This window comes from Peromyscus maniculatus, chromosome 22, assembly GCF_049852395.1.
Source record: "Peromyscus maniculatus bairdii isolate BWxNUB_F1_BW_parent chromosome 22, HU_Pman_BW_mat_3.1, whole genome shotgun sequence".
Classification (NCBI taxonomy): domain Eukaryota; kingdom Metazoa; phylum Chordata; class Mammalia; order Rodentia; family Cricetidae; genus Peromyscus; species Peromyscus maniculatus.
In genome coordinates, this window is record NC_134873.1 from 10,489,106 (window position 1) to 10,503,947 (window position 14,842).

Genomic DNA, 14,842 nt, shown 5'->3' on the forward strand with positions numbered 1-14,842 from the left:
AAAAAGAGGTTTCTGGGCTACTCACTGCTTTGATAGAAGCATAGACCCACTATTTCTGAGAATTAATGGCTCCCAGAGCTAGTGGAAAACATACCACCGCCATTTTGGGAAGCTGAAGTGGGCAGAGCCAGCAGCCACAGTGCCGTTTCAGGCTTAAAAGGCTGCAGTTTAAAGAAATAGGCTCACGGTAATATAAAAAAAAATAAGCCACATAAAGATGGCTATCACACAGAGAATCTGGATTATGTTCTCTTTGATGTTCATAACTGAAGAAAAACATTTTATTGCAAAAGCTGTTGAGTTATGCCAAAATGTATATTTTAAAATATACAAAATGTATATTTTGAAATATACAAATGTATATTTTGACTTCAAAATTTGGCTATAAGGATATGTTGCTTTGGAAAAGAGGCTCTGCTTTTGTTTCTACAGAAAGCCAGAGGCTATGGATTTGTTCCAGATTAAGATACATCAGGTTTGACCAGCCAAGACCACCTGAAAGGTCTCCGATGACACCATGGCCCAGATGATCCAATATCCAGAATCGTTTCAAGGCAACTGGCTCAGATGATACAGTCTCACGGACTTCTCCATGATCCTAAAATTTTCTTCGTGTCCCCATAAGATACAGCGCCCCCCTCCAGCAGGAAGTAGTAAGAGAAGCTACGCCCAAATTCCCAAATATACCAAGCTGGCTTTGGAGATGTGTAAAAGTTAAAGCCTTCCTTTAAAAAAAAAAAAGAAAGAAAGAAAGAAAAGGGGAAGTGCTGTGGGATAGTCTGTATGTCAAATTGCTCTGATTGGTCAATAAATAAAACACTGATTGGCCAGTGGCCAGGCAGAAAGTAGGTGGGACAAGGAGAGAGGAGAATTCTGGGAAGCAAAAGGCTAAGGTAGAGAGACACTGCTAGACACCACCATGACCAGCAGCATGTGAAGACGCCGGTAAGCCACCAGCCACGTGGCAAGGTATAGATTTATGGAAATGGATTAATTTAAGCTATAAGAGCAGTTAGCAAGAAGCCTGCCATGGCCATACAGTTTGTATGCAATATAAGTCTCTGTGTTTACTTGGTTGGGTCTGAGCGGCTGTGGGACTGGCGGGTGACAGAGATTTGTCCTGACTGTGGGCAAGGCAGGAAAACTCTAGCTACACCTGTTAAAATGAATCACAGAGAAATTCAAACACAGGAGAATTTAAAGGTGAAATTATATCAGGATTGAATTATACACTTACATCAGAGACAGCCTGTTTTCAAACAACCAAACTTAATCTATCCAGTAACCTTACAAGAACTACCTGCTCAAGGGCATACACAAGCTAATTGGACTCCAATAGAAATGTTAGATTTAAGGAGATTTAAAGAAGCTCAAATATCTTATGACATGCATTCTTCATTTGTAAAGCAGAGGTTAAACTCATGGCCGACTTGTAATAGAATTATCCCTCAAGACTGGAAAGAGTTAATTACAGCTGTCCTAGAGGCGAATCCACAATTACAGTGAAGAACATGGTTTAAAGAGGAGGCTAAAACAATAGAACAACAATGTAGGACTAGAGGCGTGTATATTTCCCAGGATCAGCTTCTTAGAGAGAGCAATTATGCTGATACACAAAGACAATGTTTTTGTGATAACCAAACTAAAATCCATCTGGACAGGTTGGATCTATTTCAGGCCTTTTCTGTCTCACCAGCATCCTGTCAGACAGAAAAGCAGCCAGGGTGCCAAGGCAAGAGGGACAGACAGCTCCAGAGCAGCAGGACAGCCTTACCCACCATCCCAGGATGCCTGTCTACCTCAGAAGCTCCCCTCCCTACACCCCTCTAAGAGCCAACCAACGCCCACCAAGTCAGCTGGAAGCAATTTTTCTGGAAGAATGACGCCCCTATTCCTATTTACTTGCTTTTATATATATAATAAGCAAGAAATCTAGAATGTTAGGATTCTGCTCTCATTCCTTGGGGTCTGGTGTCTTATGTCATCAGTAGGTGCTTGCCACTACATACTCACCTCGTGGTCACACAATCCCCACCTTAAAAAGCTGGACATGGACCCCCCCCTCTCTGTGTTTTCTCTTTACTCTCTGCTCTGCTCTGATCGCTCCACCAAGGCCTGGCTCTCCTCCCCCCTATCCCTTCCTTCCTTCTAATTAAGCCCTCTGTAACTCTAACAATCATGGCCATGGTTCATGACTTTTCCACTGGTAACCAGCTCCACCACCAGCACCATTCATCCCTTTACCTAATTCTATGCTGCATGGCAGCCATGAATGCATGGGACAAAACTGAGGAAGCAGGAAAAAACATTGAGTCATTTATGAAAGTTATACAAGGCCGCAGAGAATCCTTCATGAATTTCTTACAAAGGATGTCTTCAGCAGTATATAGAATGATAGCAAATTCAGAAGCTAGACAGATAATAATTGAATCTTTGGCTTTTGAGAATGCAAATGCAGCATGAAAAAGAATAAGCATACTGTTAAAGGCAAGAACAGCCCCCTTGGAGGATTGGATCAGGGACACAATTAATATTGAGTCTCATGACCTTGATGATATGTGGATAGAAGAGGTGATATCAAAAGCTGTGAGGAAAAATAATAATGTCAGAAGGTTGAATTGTGGCAAACAAGGTCATTTGAAAAGGGAGTGTAAACAGGACATTCCTAGAAACAATGTTTATTCAAGAAAAATGGCAACAGAATGCTCCTTCCTTCTGGATTATGCAGAAGGTGTGGTAAGGGTAAACATTGGACTAACAAATTAGATCGATAAGGGACAGGTAAGGTAATCCTTTGCCTCTACCATCAGAAAACTCCCTGAGGGGCCTATTGCAGGCCCCCACAGCAAATTCAGTTCTGTCCTTTCCTGCCATCATAGAAGAAATCCCTTCTCAGAGCGACTAAATAACCAAATGCCTATTAGAACAAACCAGGCTAATTAGAGTAACAGAACAGCTGTAGCAGAGAGAACAGGAAATTCAGGAGAAACCATAAAGCAGATTTTTGGCAAACTTCTATAAGTAAACAAAGACACAATTAAAAATACAAATAAATGATGTTCTCTAAGAAGGTTTGGTAGACACAGCTGCAGATGTTACAATAATTGCACCAGAATTTTGGCATCCAAATTGGCCTCTTCAGGAGGTAAATGTTCAGCTGTTACAGATTGGAATATTATCTCAAGTGAAACAGAGTGCAAGATGGCTTGAATGTATAGGGCCAAAAGGACAGAGAGGAATATTAAAGCCATATGTGGCTAATATAGCTATGAAATTATGGGGCCTTGATCATTTACAGCAATGGAATACTCAGATTAACATTCCTCCAACTTCAGAAACAAACCATAAACTAACACATGTTTCTAAGAGAAATATTAGGAGGTACTATTATAAAGAGCAGTCACCAGCCATCCAGATTGTACAATAGGGCACAACAACTGCTGATCTTTCAAAGACACCAACAACTCTACCTTTAAACTGGTTAACAGACAAGCCTGTATGGGTTTAGAAGTGGCCTTTAACAACAGAGAAACTGCTCCCATCAACCTCTCTGATAATGACTAGGCTAGGTAAGCCCAGATCTACAAGTTTAGCAGAACATCATTGGCAATCATTTCATTAGATTTTTTTCCTCCAGGGGTGTTTGGTTCTACCCCAGATTTTTGGGCTATCCTATGTCCTGTTCCTGGTCAACTATGCAGTGTCAGAAATGGGCTCCCTCTTGTGTGGGCCTCAAATTAGACCAGTTATTGGTTGGCCCCTCTCATAAGTTCTGTGTCAGCATTGCCCCTGAACATCTTACAGGTGGAACAGATTGTAGGTTGAAGGATTTGTGGCCAGGTTGGTAACTCAATCCCACAAATGGAAGCCTTGCCTGGTTACAGAAGATGAACAGTTCAGGCTCCATATTCTCCATTACTAGGAGTCTTTACTAGGGTCACCTTCATAGGTTCTAGGAGTTTCCACTGCAATGCGTATCCACAATGACATCTCCCTATGTTTTCCAATTCTAGTTGTCTTCCTGTACTCTCTGCCACCATCACCCCTCCCCTACCTGACCCTTCCTATTCCCATCCCCACCTGCCCCCAGCCCACCTACAGAATATATTCTATTTTACTTTCCCAGGGAGATCCATGGCCCCCCCTTGAGCACTCTGTGTTACTTAAATGTAGGATAAAAGATCAGTCAAAGAAACTCACACTAACCCTGAAACCAGGGCCAAAAAAACATACATACCTTGGTCCTGAATCAGAGCCAGTGAAAGAAATAAAACCTGTCCCTGAAACTAGAGCCAAAAGGTTAAAAAGGGCCAGTGAAAGAAACACACTTTTGCCCTGAAACCAGGGCCAAAGAAACGCACTCTGTCCTTGACGAGCACAGCACAAAATCTAACTAGTCATTGCCCAGGAAAACCAACCCATCCCTGAGCATGAAACCAACCAACTCCTGAGCATGAAATCCAGCCAGTCTCTGAGTTTATCAAAGCTCAGGGATTGAAATTTAACCAATTCCCACCCTGAAAAATCTTCACCCTAGAAAAACTCTGACCCTAAGAAGACTTACATAATCCTGTGCTTGTTCAGTGGGGAGCTGCCTTTTCCCACCCTGGCAGAGGCAGCTCTTCTAGATTTCTCCCTCTCAATAAATTTCTTGAATAAGTCTTGGATGAAGACCTTCTTTAGCCAGAGTGGAGCATCGCAGAGAAGTAACGACTTTCACCTGAGCAGGGGAAAACTGCTACATCTCTGTGAGGAATCTCTCTTAGGAGAGTGGAGCACAGCTGAATTATAATGGCTCTTGCAGAGAGGAGGAGGATTGCTACATTCCTGTGGGGAAACCATCCCCTACTGGAACACAGCTGTAGGTATAGCCTAGCTTCTGACAGCCCAGGATCCTTTCTCTTCACAGATATAGGTATAGCCTGGCTTCCCACAGCCAGGATATTTTTCACTTCAGAGCTGTACGTATAGTTTGGATTCTGACAGCCAGTCACAGATATAGGTATAGCTTGGTTTCCAACAGCCAGATAACTTTCTTTTCAGAGTTGTAACACTTACAGGTATAGACTGATTTCCAATAGTCAGGATACCTTTCCCTTCCAATCTATAGGTATAGCCTGGCTTTGGACAGCCAGAATACCTCTCTCTTCAGAGCTATGACACTTACACTTAGCCTCTCTGGGTCTGTGAATTATAGCATTTTCATCCTTTACTTAACAGCTAATATCCACTTTTAAGTGAGTGCATACCATGTTTGTTTTTCTAGGTCTGGGTTACCTCACTCAGAATAATGTTTTCTAGCTGAATTCATTTACCTGCAAATGCCATTGATGTCACTTTTTTTAAACTGCTGAGTAATACTCTATTGTGTAAATGTACCACATTTTCTATATCCATCCTTTGGTCAAGGGACATGTAGTGTGCTCCTATTTTCTGGCTATTATGAATAAAGCTGCTAAGTACATAGTTGAGCAAGTGTCCAAGTGGTAGGATGGAGCATCCTTTGGGTATATGCTCAAGAGTAGTATAGTCGGGTTTTGAGATAGATAGGTTCCAAATTTTATGAGGAAACATCATATTGATTTTCATAGTGGATGTAAAGTTTGCATTCCCACAGCAATGGAAGAGTGTTCCTCTTTGCTGCACACCCTCACCAGTATGAAATGGCACTTACATTGTTGATTTTAGCTATTCTGACAGGTATAAGATGGAATCTCAAAGTTGTTTTGATTTGATTTTCCCCATGATAAGGATACTGAACATTTCATTCAGTGCTTTTCAGCCATTTGAAATTCCTCTATTGAGAATTCTCTGTTTAGATATGTACCCCATTTTTAACTGGAATGTTTGGTTTTCTGATGTCTAGTTTCTTAAGTTCTTTATCTATTTTGGATACTAGTCCTCTATCAGATGTGGAATTGGTGGAAATCTTTTCCAGTTTGTAGGCTATCATTTTGTCCTATTGATGGTTTCTTGTGCCTTGCAGAAGCTTTTTCAGTTTCATGAGGTCCCATTTATTCATTGTTGAACTTGATGCCTGAGCTATCAGTGGTCTGTTAAGGAAGTCTTCTCCTGTGCATTCAAGCCTATTCCCTATTACTTCTTCTATCAAGTTCAGTGTTTCTTGTTTAAGGTTGAGGTCTTTGATCTACTTGGACTTGAGTTCTGTGCAGGGTGAGAAATGTGGATCAATTTGCGTTCTTCTACTTGTAGACATCCAATTAGAACCGCACCATTTATTGAAGGTACTTTCTTTTTTCCATTGTTTATCTCTGGCTTCTTAATCAAAAATCAAGTGCTTCATAAGTATGTGAATTTATGTCTGGGTCTTCAATTTTATTCCATTGATCAATATGCCTGTTTTTAATACCAATATCATGCTGCCTTTGTGACTGTAGCCCTGTAGTACACCTTAAAATTAGGAATGGTGATACTTCTGGACATTCTTTTATTGTTCACGATTGTTTTAGCTATTCTGGGTTTATTGTTTTCCCATATGAAGTCCTTTCAAGTCTGTGAAACATTGTGTTGGGATTTTAATGGGGTTGTATTGAATCTGTAGACTGCTTTTGGTAGGATGGTCATTTTTACTATGTTGATCCTACCAATCCACGAGCACAGGAGATCTTTTCATCTTCTGAGATCTTCTTCTATTTCTTTCCTCAAATTCTTGAAGTTTTTGTCATACAAGTCTTTCACTTGCTTTGTTAGAGTTACCCCATGATAATTTATATAATTTGAGGCTATTGTAATGGGTGTTATTTCCCTAATTTTTTTCTCAGTCCATATGTAATATGTAGAAAGCAGGGCTACTGATTTGTCCTAGTTAATCTTTTACTCATTCACTTTGCTGAAGGTGTTTATCAGTTATAGGAGTTCCCTGATACAATATTTAGGGTCACTTATGTATATTGTCACATCATCTGCAAATAATGACTTCTTCCTCTCCAATATGAATCCCCTTGAACTCCTTCAGTTGTCTTATTGATCTATCTGGAACTTCAAATATTATACTAAATAATATGGAGAGCACAACAGCCTTGTCTTGTTTGAATACAATTGCTTTGAGAGGAGGGGAGGAGGATTTGGTGTAGTTTCAGTGGCACTGAGAGAGTGGGGAAGGTCAGCAGACAGGTGGCCTTCCTGTATTTCTGGTGTCGGCCTCTAGTCAAGCATGGGGTCTTTGCCCAAGTTATGGGCTGGAACACAGTGTCAAGGAGTGGAGGGGGAATTGAGGATAGTGCTGATGGGGGCACTGAAAGAATTGGGGAGGTCTGCAGATGGGCAACCTCTCTAGAGTTCTTGTGGCCAGAGTGGCCTCTGGTTGAGCAGGAGTTTTGGGGCTGGGACATGGCAACAAGGAGGGGGCTGTTAAATCTTCTTATTGAATTGCTCCATTTATTAATATGTAAAGACCTTCTTTGTTTGGATTTATTTATGTTTATTTATGTGTGTAGGTATAGAAATGGGTATATGCATATGTGTGCCAATGTTCTGCAGTCCAGAAGAGGGCATCAAATTCCATTTAAGCTGGAATTACAGGTGGTTGTTGAGTCCTGTGACATAGAAACTGAAATTGAAACTCTGGTCTTCTGCAAGAGCAGCAAGTGACCTTAACTACTGAGCTGTTTTTCCAGTCCTAGTAGTAACCTTATTTATAATATCTATCTAATTTTGGTTTAATATCTACTTTATTAGGCTCTGGAGATTGATCATTGGTAAAGAGCAATTGGTGCTCTTGCAGAGGACCCACTTTGAATTTCTAACACTCACATAGTGGTCATAACTGGTGACTTCAGTATCAGAGGATCTTATGTCCTCTTCTGGCTTCTGTGGGCACCAGAGATGTGGTGCCGGCATACATGCAGGCAAACACTCGGGAATTATAAAATTAAAAATGAAACAAGGACGTCTACTTTACCAAATGTTAGAATTTCTGGACCAACTTGATTTAGTCTAGCTTTCATTGTTTGAGAGAGTGACCTCTACCCTTTGATGCTCAGCCTGTAGATGTCTTTATGCGTGTGTTATTTACAAAAAAGCATACTTGGATCTAGTTTTGAAGGTTTTATATTATATTTTCTTTGTTTATTTTACGTATTTGTGGAAGTGAGTGGGTAGATACATGCTTACACTCGTACTATAGTATACATTTTGAGGCCAGAGGATGACTTTTGGATTCAGTTCTCTCCTTCAACCATTCGTGTCCCTAGAAAAAACTAAATTTGTCGTGCGTGGCAGCAGAAACTTTCACTGCCGAGTCACCTTACTGGCCTGGACCTTGTTTGTTTACTAGTTAGCTAGTTTGAGTCTCTACTGAGTTTAAGTCATTTTCATTTAAGGTTAATTAGAAATCTTACTGATTCCAGTAATTTGGTCAGCCGGTCTTCTGTTTGGTTGGTTTACTGTCTGTTCTCTACTTCCTCCCAATGTCAGAATCAGGCTTTGCTGGTTTAACATGTTACACATGATGGATTCTTTTGCACTTCCCCCTTTCTGTGTGTTTCCCTCTATTCCCATGACTTACACGCCTTTCTTCAACCTCTGCAAATAGTTTTCCATTTAGTATCATCTGCATGTGGTGTTGGTGGTCATAAACTTTCTTAGCTTGTGCTTAAAATGTTCTTATACCTCAAAAAAGTTTAATTATAACTTTGTTGGATGTGGCATTCTTGATTATATACTGCCAGGACTGAAAACACATCATTCTATGTGTTCCTGTCTTTTAATGTTGCTGAGATATCTGGGGTTATTCTGACTTTTCTGCCTTTATGGGACAGGTGGCATTTTTTTCCATTCAACTTTTAATGTATTCTTTCACAATTTTATCATGAATACAATATTCACATCATATCCTCCCCTTGCTCATCTTCCCTAAATCTGCCTGAGCCTCTTCCTGCTTTCTTAAAAAAGTTCATGGGCATAGGCCACTATCAGTTGGAGTATAGGCCACCTACCATAGGCCATCCCACTAAAGAAAATTGACTTTTCCTTCCTGAGTGTCTAGTAGCCACTCAGCTAGGGGTTCAGTCTCACAAGTCTTTTCCCTCTTTACACTGGAGTTTTGATTCGATTGGATTGATATTGCCCAGCTCTCATGCCCAGAAGCCATGGCTGTGGAGATACCCATCTCTGATCATGTGTATTTAAGGTTCTCGATGCTATTACTCGCTTGCATGTCTTTCTCTGGACTTGGAAAACTTTCTTCTGTGATTTCACCAAAAACCTTCTCCATGGCTTTTGTGTTTCTCCCAGAATCTTCTTCTCTCTCCATAATTCTTAGACTTTATCTCTTAATCAAGAGACAAATCAAAAAACAAAAGATTGTGCAACACAGTTCTTGGAAACTGTGGTTGTACTATTTTTTTAAACTAATGTTTGTAAACATTATTTCCTCAGACTTGTCCCACATTCCTGATAGTCTTTCTATGCATATTCGAGCTTGTTGGGCATGCTTTCCTTTGTGTTTTTTATTCACTGTATTGAGTTTTCCCATAATCAACACACATACGTTTTTCAAGATCTCAATTTCTTTGCTAAATACTTTTTCATGTTGCCTTTTCATCCACACTGTTGATTTCCTATCTGTCTTTTGCTTCTGTGCTGCATGCTTCTGCCTGCAGACCCTATGCTTGTTTGTTTCCCTTTCATGGTCATGGATCATTTTAGCCAGTTTCTTAAATTTCATCTGGCACTTTCCCTTCTTTTGCCTTTGGATTCGGCCACTGAGGGCTGGGAATCTTTTTATTGGGCATGCTAAATCTTTCATTGTTTCAGTCTCCAGATCCACTTAGACAGAACACAGTTCTTTCACGGTAATGACATCAAGCTATGGAAAAGTATAGAAATATACTAAAGGTCAATTAAATCACACTTATATGTCACCAATTGCTACAAAATAGAAAATTGTAAATCTATTTGGTATAAACTTCGAACTCATTTAAGGTAAATATGTAGAGGTGAATTAGGTAAAGTAAGGAGTCAGGGAAAGAAGAAAAAAGTCAAGGTTAGGTAAAAGAAGGAAAAGAGAAGACAGGGAAAGAGTGCAGCTTCTGCTCACTTCCTCCCCCCAGGGAGCCATACACTTTATTGTTTTATGGTTCTCCACCTTCATTTCTCTGCTTTGCTGTGGGACGTTCTGAGGGTTAAATGTGTTGCTCTGATTTGTTGATAAATAAAACACTGATTGGCCAGTAGCTAGGCAGAAAACATAGGCGGGACAAGGAGAGAGGAGAAGTATGGGAACAGGAAGGCTGAGTCAGAGAGACAATGCCAGCCACTGCCATGATAAGTGAGATGTAAGGTACTGGTAAGCCATGAGCCACGTGGCAACTTATAGACTAATAGAAATGAGTTAATTTAAGATATAAGAACAGCTAGCAAAAACCCTGAGCTATTAGGCCAAACAGTTTAAATAATATAAGCATCTCTGTGTTTATTTTATAAGTGGGCCATCGGACTGCAGGGGATTGGCAGGATCCAGAGAGAAAACTCCAGCTACACTACTTTTCTTAGCTGTTCTACCTTTGCGAATTTCCACAAATTTTCTCACTGAAATGGAGTGTTTGTTTGTTTGTTTTTGTTGTTGTTGTTGTTGTTGTTTTTCAAGACAGGGTTTCTCTGTGTATCTTTGCGCCTTTCCTGGAACTCACTTTGTATACCAGGCTGGTCTCAAACTCACAGAGATCTGCCTGGCTCTGCCTCCCAAGTGCTGGGATTAAAGGCGTTTGCCACCACCACCGGGCCAGAAGTCTGCATGATTCTTAACTCTGTTTTTTCAGTTTATATAAGTAAACACTGTTCTCTGGAAATTTCATACATAAATAGAATGTGATCTGGTTACTCTTCCACTACCTTCTTTTATTTCCCTTCTACCTCTGTCCATTTTTCCTTAAAAATCTATTTTTTGTGTTTATTACTTATTCTTGTTCCACAGAGTTTAACTAGGGTCGCCTATGTGACCCTGAGTTTGGAACTAACAACCATAGTCTAGTGGGTTCAAATTGGGTATTACATCTCCTCCACTTCCAGATTCAGTTACTTCCCAACAGGTGAGCAGTAAGTGGAAGGGACTTACGAGCCTCTGTGTGAAGCAGGCTTCAAATGTGATATTGCTTTCTTTGTCGGAATGTTCTCCAAAGAGCAAATGAAGGGTAATGATTCCATTGCTATGAGGGCATGAGGTGATACACAGATGGCAAAGCAAGATGATAAATGGTCCAAACCATTCAGAAAGAAATTTGCTAGCAACATCTCCAGGTAAAGAACAAAAACCTGCTGGGGTGTTTGTTGAACACGGAGGTAATACAGAATGGGTAGTAGAGGAAAGAAGGTATAAATAGGAGCCAAAACCATGTGATAAGTTACAAAAAAGAGGATCATAATGGCTATGAGTGTTTCTCTTCTACTTTTTAAGGGGTAGTGTATTATAAGTTGAAAGCTGGATAGTTATATCATGTTGGGAAGAATCATGACCTTGCTGTTGCCTACATTTTGACATTAAATATCATAGGAGGAGGGTAAGTGATTGATTGTGTTAGGCTCACAAGTGGGTACACTGTGGTGTTTAATCTTGGTTGTTCAATAGTTAGAGTCTAGAATAAACTAAGAGATGTGACTCTGGGTGGGTGAAAGTATTTCTGTGAAGAATTAACTGAGGGAAGACCCTTGCCCAGAATGGAGACATTTTCTACTGGGAGCTCAGATCTAAGGAGGCATGAGGGTAAACCTGTTGTTTTTACTTGCCCACCTTCAGCCCTTGTTGGTGAAGGCATCGACTCTGTTATTACCACTGCTGCCACCCTTTTCTGGTATTGGAACCAAGCTTCTTCAGTCTTTCAAACTGGACTGAAGACCAGCAGCTCTCTAGGAATACTTCAGGCCTTCACCACTATATAGAAACTGCTAAGCCTTGTGAGTTGAGCTATTACCTGGTTCTCATCCTTTCCAACATGCACTAATTTCCTTTGAAATACATATTTCAATTCTATTTTTAGAGGACCCTGACTAATACAATGAACATGTCTGTACACAGTACTTCTGAGCAGGTATGTGTCAAGAAACACTTCAAAGGAGAGGACTAAAGAACTGATGCTCTGCAAATCCTAGTAGGAGCAAATTTTAGGTTTCTGTTTATTCTCTCACTTCTGTAAGACTGCTAAATTTGTACAGAGAAAGGGAAAAAAACAGTGCAAAATTTAGTCCAAATAGGCTTTACAGTGGCAGTAATATCTTATATCCTAACCCAGGACACTCCAGAGCCCATTCATCTCAAGCAAGCCCTTGTCTTAAAAGTCAGGATGGCACCTAAGAAATGATACAGGAAAGGCTTACCACTAGCCCCCAAACTCACATGTATACAAATACGTATGCACTGCTCACATGTGCACTCACTACATGAACATACATCTGCACATGTGAACACATATCCTCTCCCTCCACAGAGTTAAAGAATTCATTGTCATAAAGCAGTAGAAACAGGGGTGTCAGATAGTCTAGACAGAAGAGGGAATTTGAATCTGAGCTGACACATGAGGAGTTGATGGTTTGCAAGGTGAAAGATGAGGCAGAATTCCATTACAGAACTCCCAAATCTATACAGGTTTTTCACCTGCACACTGAACCCTTTCATCATCCCAGGGATATGTCAGGTGCCAAAAATTTTATAATTGTCTTAACTGTAATCCATTACCTAATGCTCCCCACAGTGGTGTGAAAATCAAGGTTCCTTGGATTATTAGATGTAACTGACTCCACGCTTTCTGTAAGAACATTATCAAGATGACTGCTGTGGAATGTCTTTCTGTACACGGTGTTGCTCTGATTGGTTGATGAATAAATCTGTTTAGACAATGGTGAAGCAAAATAAGATTAGGCAGTACATTCAAAGTAGAGAAAGAGGAGAAGAAAGGAGAGTGGAGAGACACCAGCCCACCACCAAAGGAACAACAAGGTGCCAGCAGACCATTGAAGCCATGGCCACATGGCAACATATAGATTAATAGGAATGGGTGGAATTAAGTTGAAAGAGCTGGCTAACATAAGCTGACCCAGAGACCATACAGTTTGTAAGTAATATAAGCCTCTGTGTGTTTACTTAGGACTAAGCAGCTGCAGGATGCAGGTGGGAGAGATTTGTCCCAACCTGGGCTGAGAAACTTCTGGCTACAGATGGCAGTACTCATTTATTATTATTATTATTATTATTATTATTATTATTATTATTATTATTGCTATTATTATTGACATCATTTATGTAATATGTTTTTAACTGAAGGAGTTATATTAATTTCCCCTTCCCATCCTCCCTCCAGCCCCTCCCATGGCCCCTTACACTCTCAACTTGACAGACTCTTTCTTTGATTATTATTTTTACCCACATACATATATAAGTCCCTAAGTGTGGACTGCATGTATGTGTTTCTAGTGCTGACAATTCACTATTGGGTAACATATATGTGTTATGTGTATGCAGTTTTTGTGTTTAATATACTCTTTTGGTCTTCTTTTCTTAGTCTTTTTCTTAACTTTCAATGTATATATTCTTCATGCATGCGTTCTAGTTTCATTTCTGTTGCTGATAAAATGTCCTGACAAAGAGCAATGTAGCAGGGAAAGAGGTTAATTTCAGCTGAAAATTTCAGGTTGTACTTCATTATTTATTTATGTCTTCCAACACTGTGAATACATCTTCACAGGTTTGATTGCTTCTTGTGCTAGAAAAAAAAATAGAAGTTATATGGAAATGAGCTTCTGCTTCAAAGGCTAAGGATCCCCAGGAGCTTTAAAGCCAGAGGACAAGGAGAGTCCAAGGATGTCAATGACCACAGGATCTGCTGCTCCAGGTAGACAGAATCTAGTAGCATGCAAAAACAGTGTGATGGAGTTAAAAGGGTTAACTCCACCTCCCTCCTTCCCTTGCCCAGGCGGTGTTTCACACGAGGTCCCAACTCAGTTCCTCCATTAAACGAAGGAAAAGTGCCCTGGCAAAGATATTTGTAGACACTTATTCCACTGCACAAGGAGTAACGTGCTCAGGATGGAGCCCTGGAAGGCAGCCAGCTCCCCATCTCTTTTCCAAGGTAGCCTCCCTCAAGGGCATCTACCTCATCTGGGAACCAGGCCACCTTGTGTACATGGCCTTTGATGAACAGCTCCACAATATGCCTCCTTTGTACATATTTTCATTTAAATAAAACAGCTTAATTTTAGCAATGACACTCATGAAATCTCAGCCACATGGCTGTATGAACAAGAATTGAATATTTCCAAAACCAGCTGACCTCACAATGTAGATGTGGAAATCTGAGAAGGGGAGAATTTTTATCCTCTCTAAGGATGAGTCTTCTGACTGGTTATCCAATAGTGAGCAGTCAGCCCTTGAAACTCATATGTGCTGGCAACACTGAAGGACTCAACATTTGCACTGATATTTATTCATCCATGTATTTGTGATGACAATGTTTAAAAAGAAAAGACCATGAAGTTTGGGTAGAAAAGGGCAGGATGGGGAGGAAAAATTATGCAATTATATTCTAACTAAATATTAAAAGATTTTAAAAGAAAATAGGTATATATATATGTATATACATATATATAATATGTAATAGTACATAGTTGTGTGTAGAGAGTAAACAGATTGAAGAAATGGGAGAGATCAGAGTTTCAACACTTTTTTCTTCCTTAAATTAAAAAAGTATTTATTTTATCTATGTGTATGAATGTTTTGCCTGCATGTATGTATGTGCATACCTGGTGCCACAGATATCAGAATAGAGTGTCAAATCCCCTTGAAATTGGGTTACAGATTGTTGTAAGTAGCTACATGGCTGCTGGGTTTGTC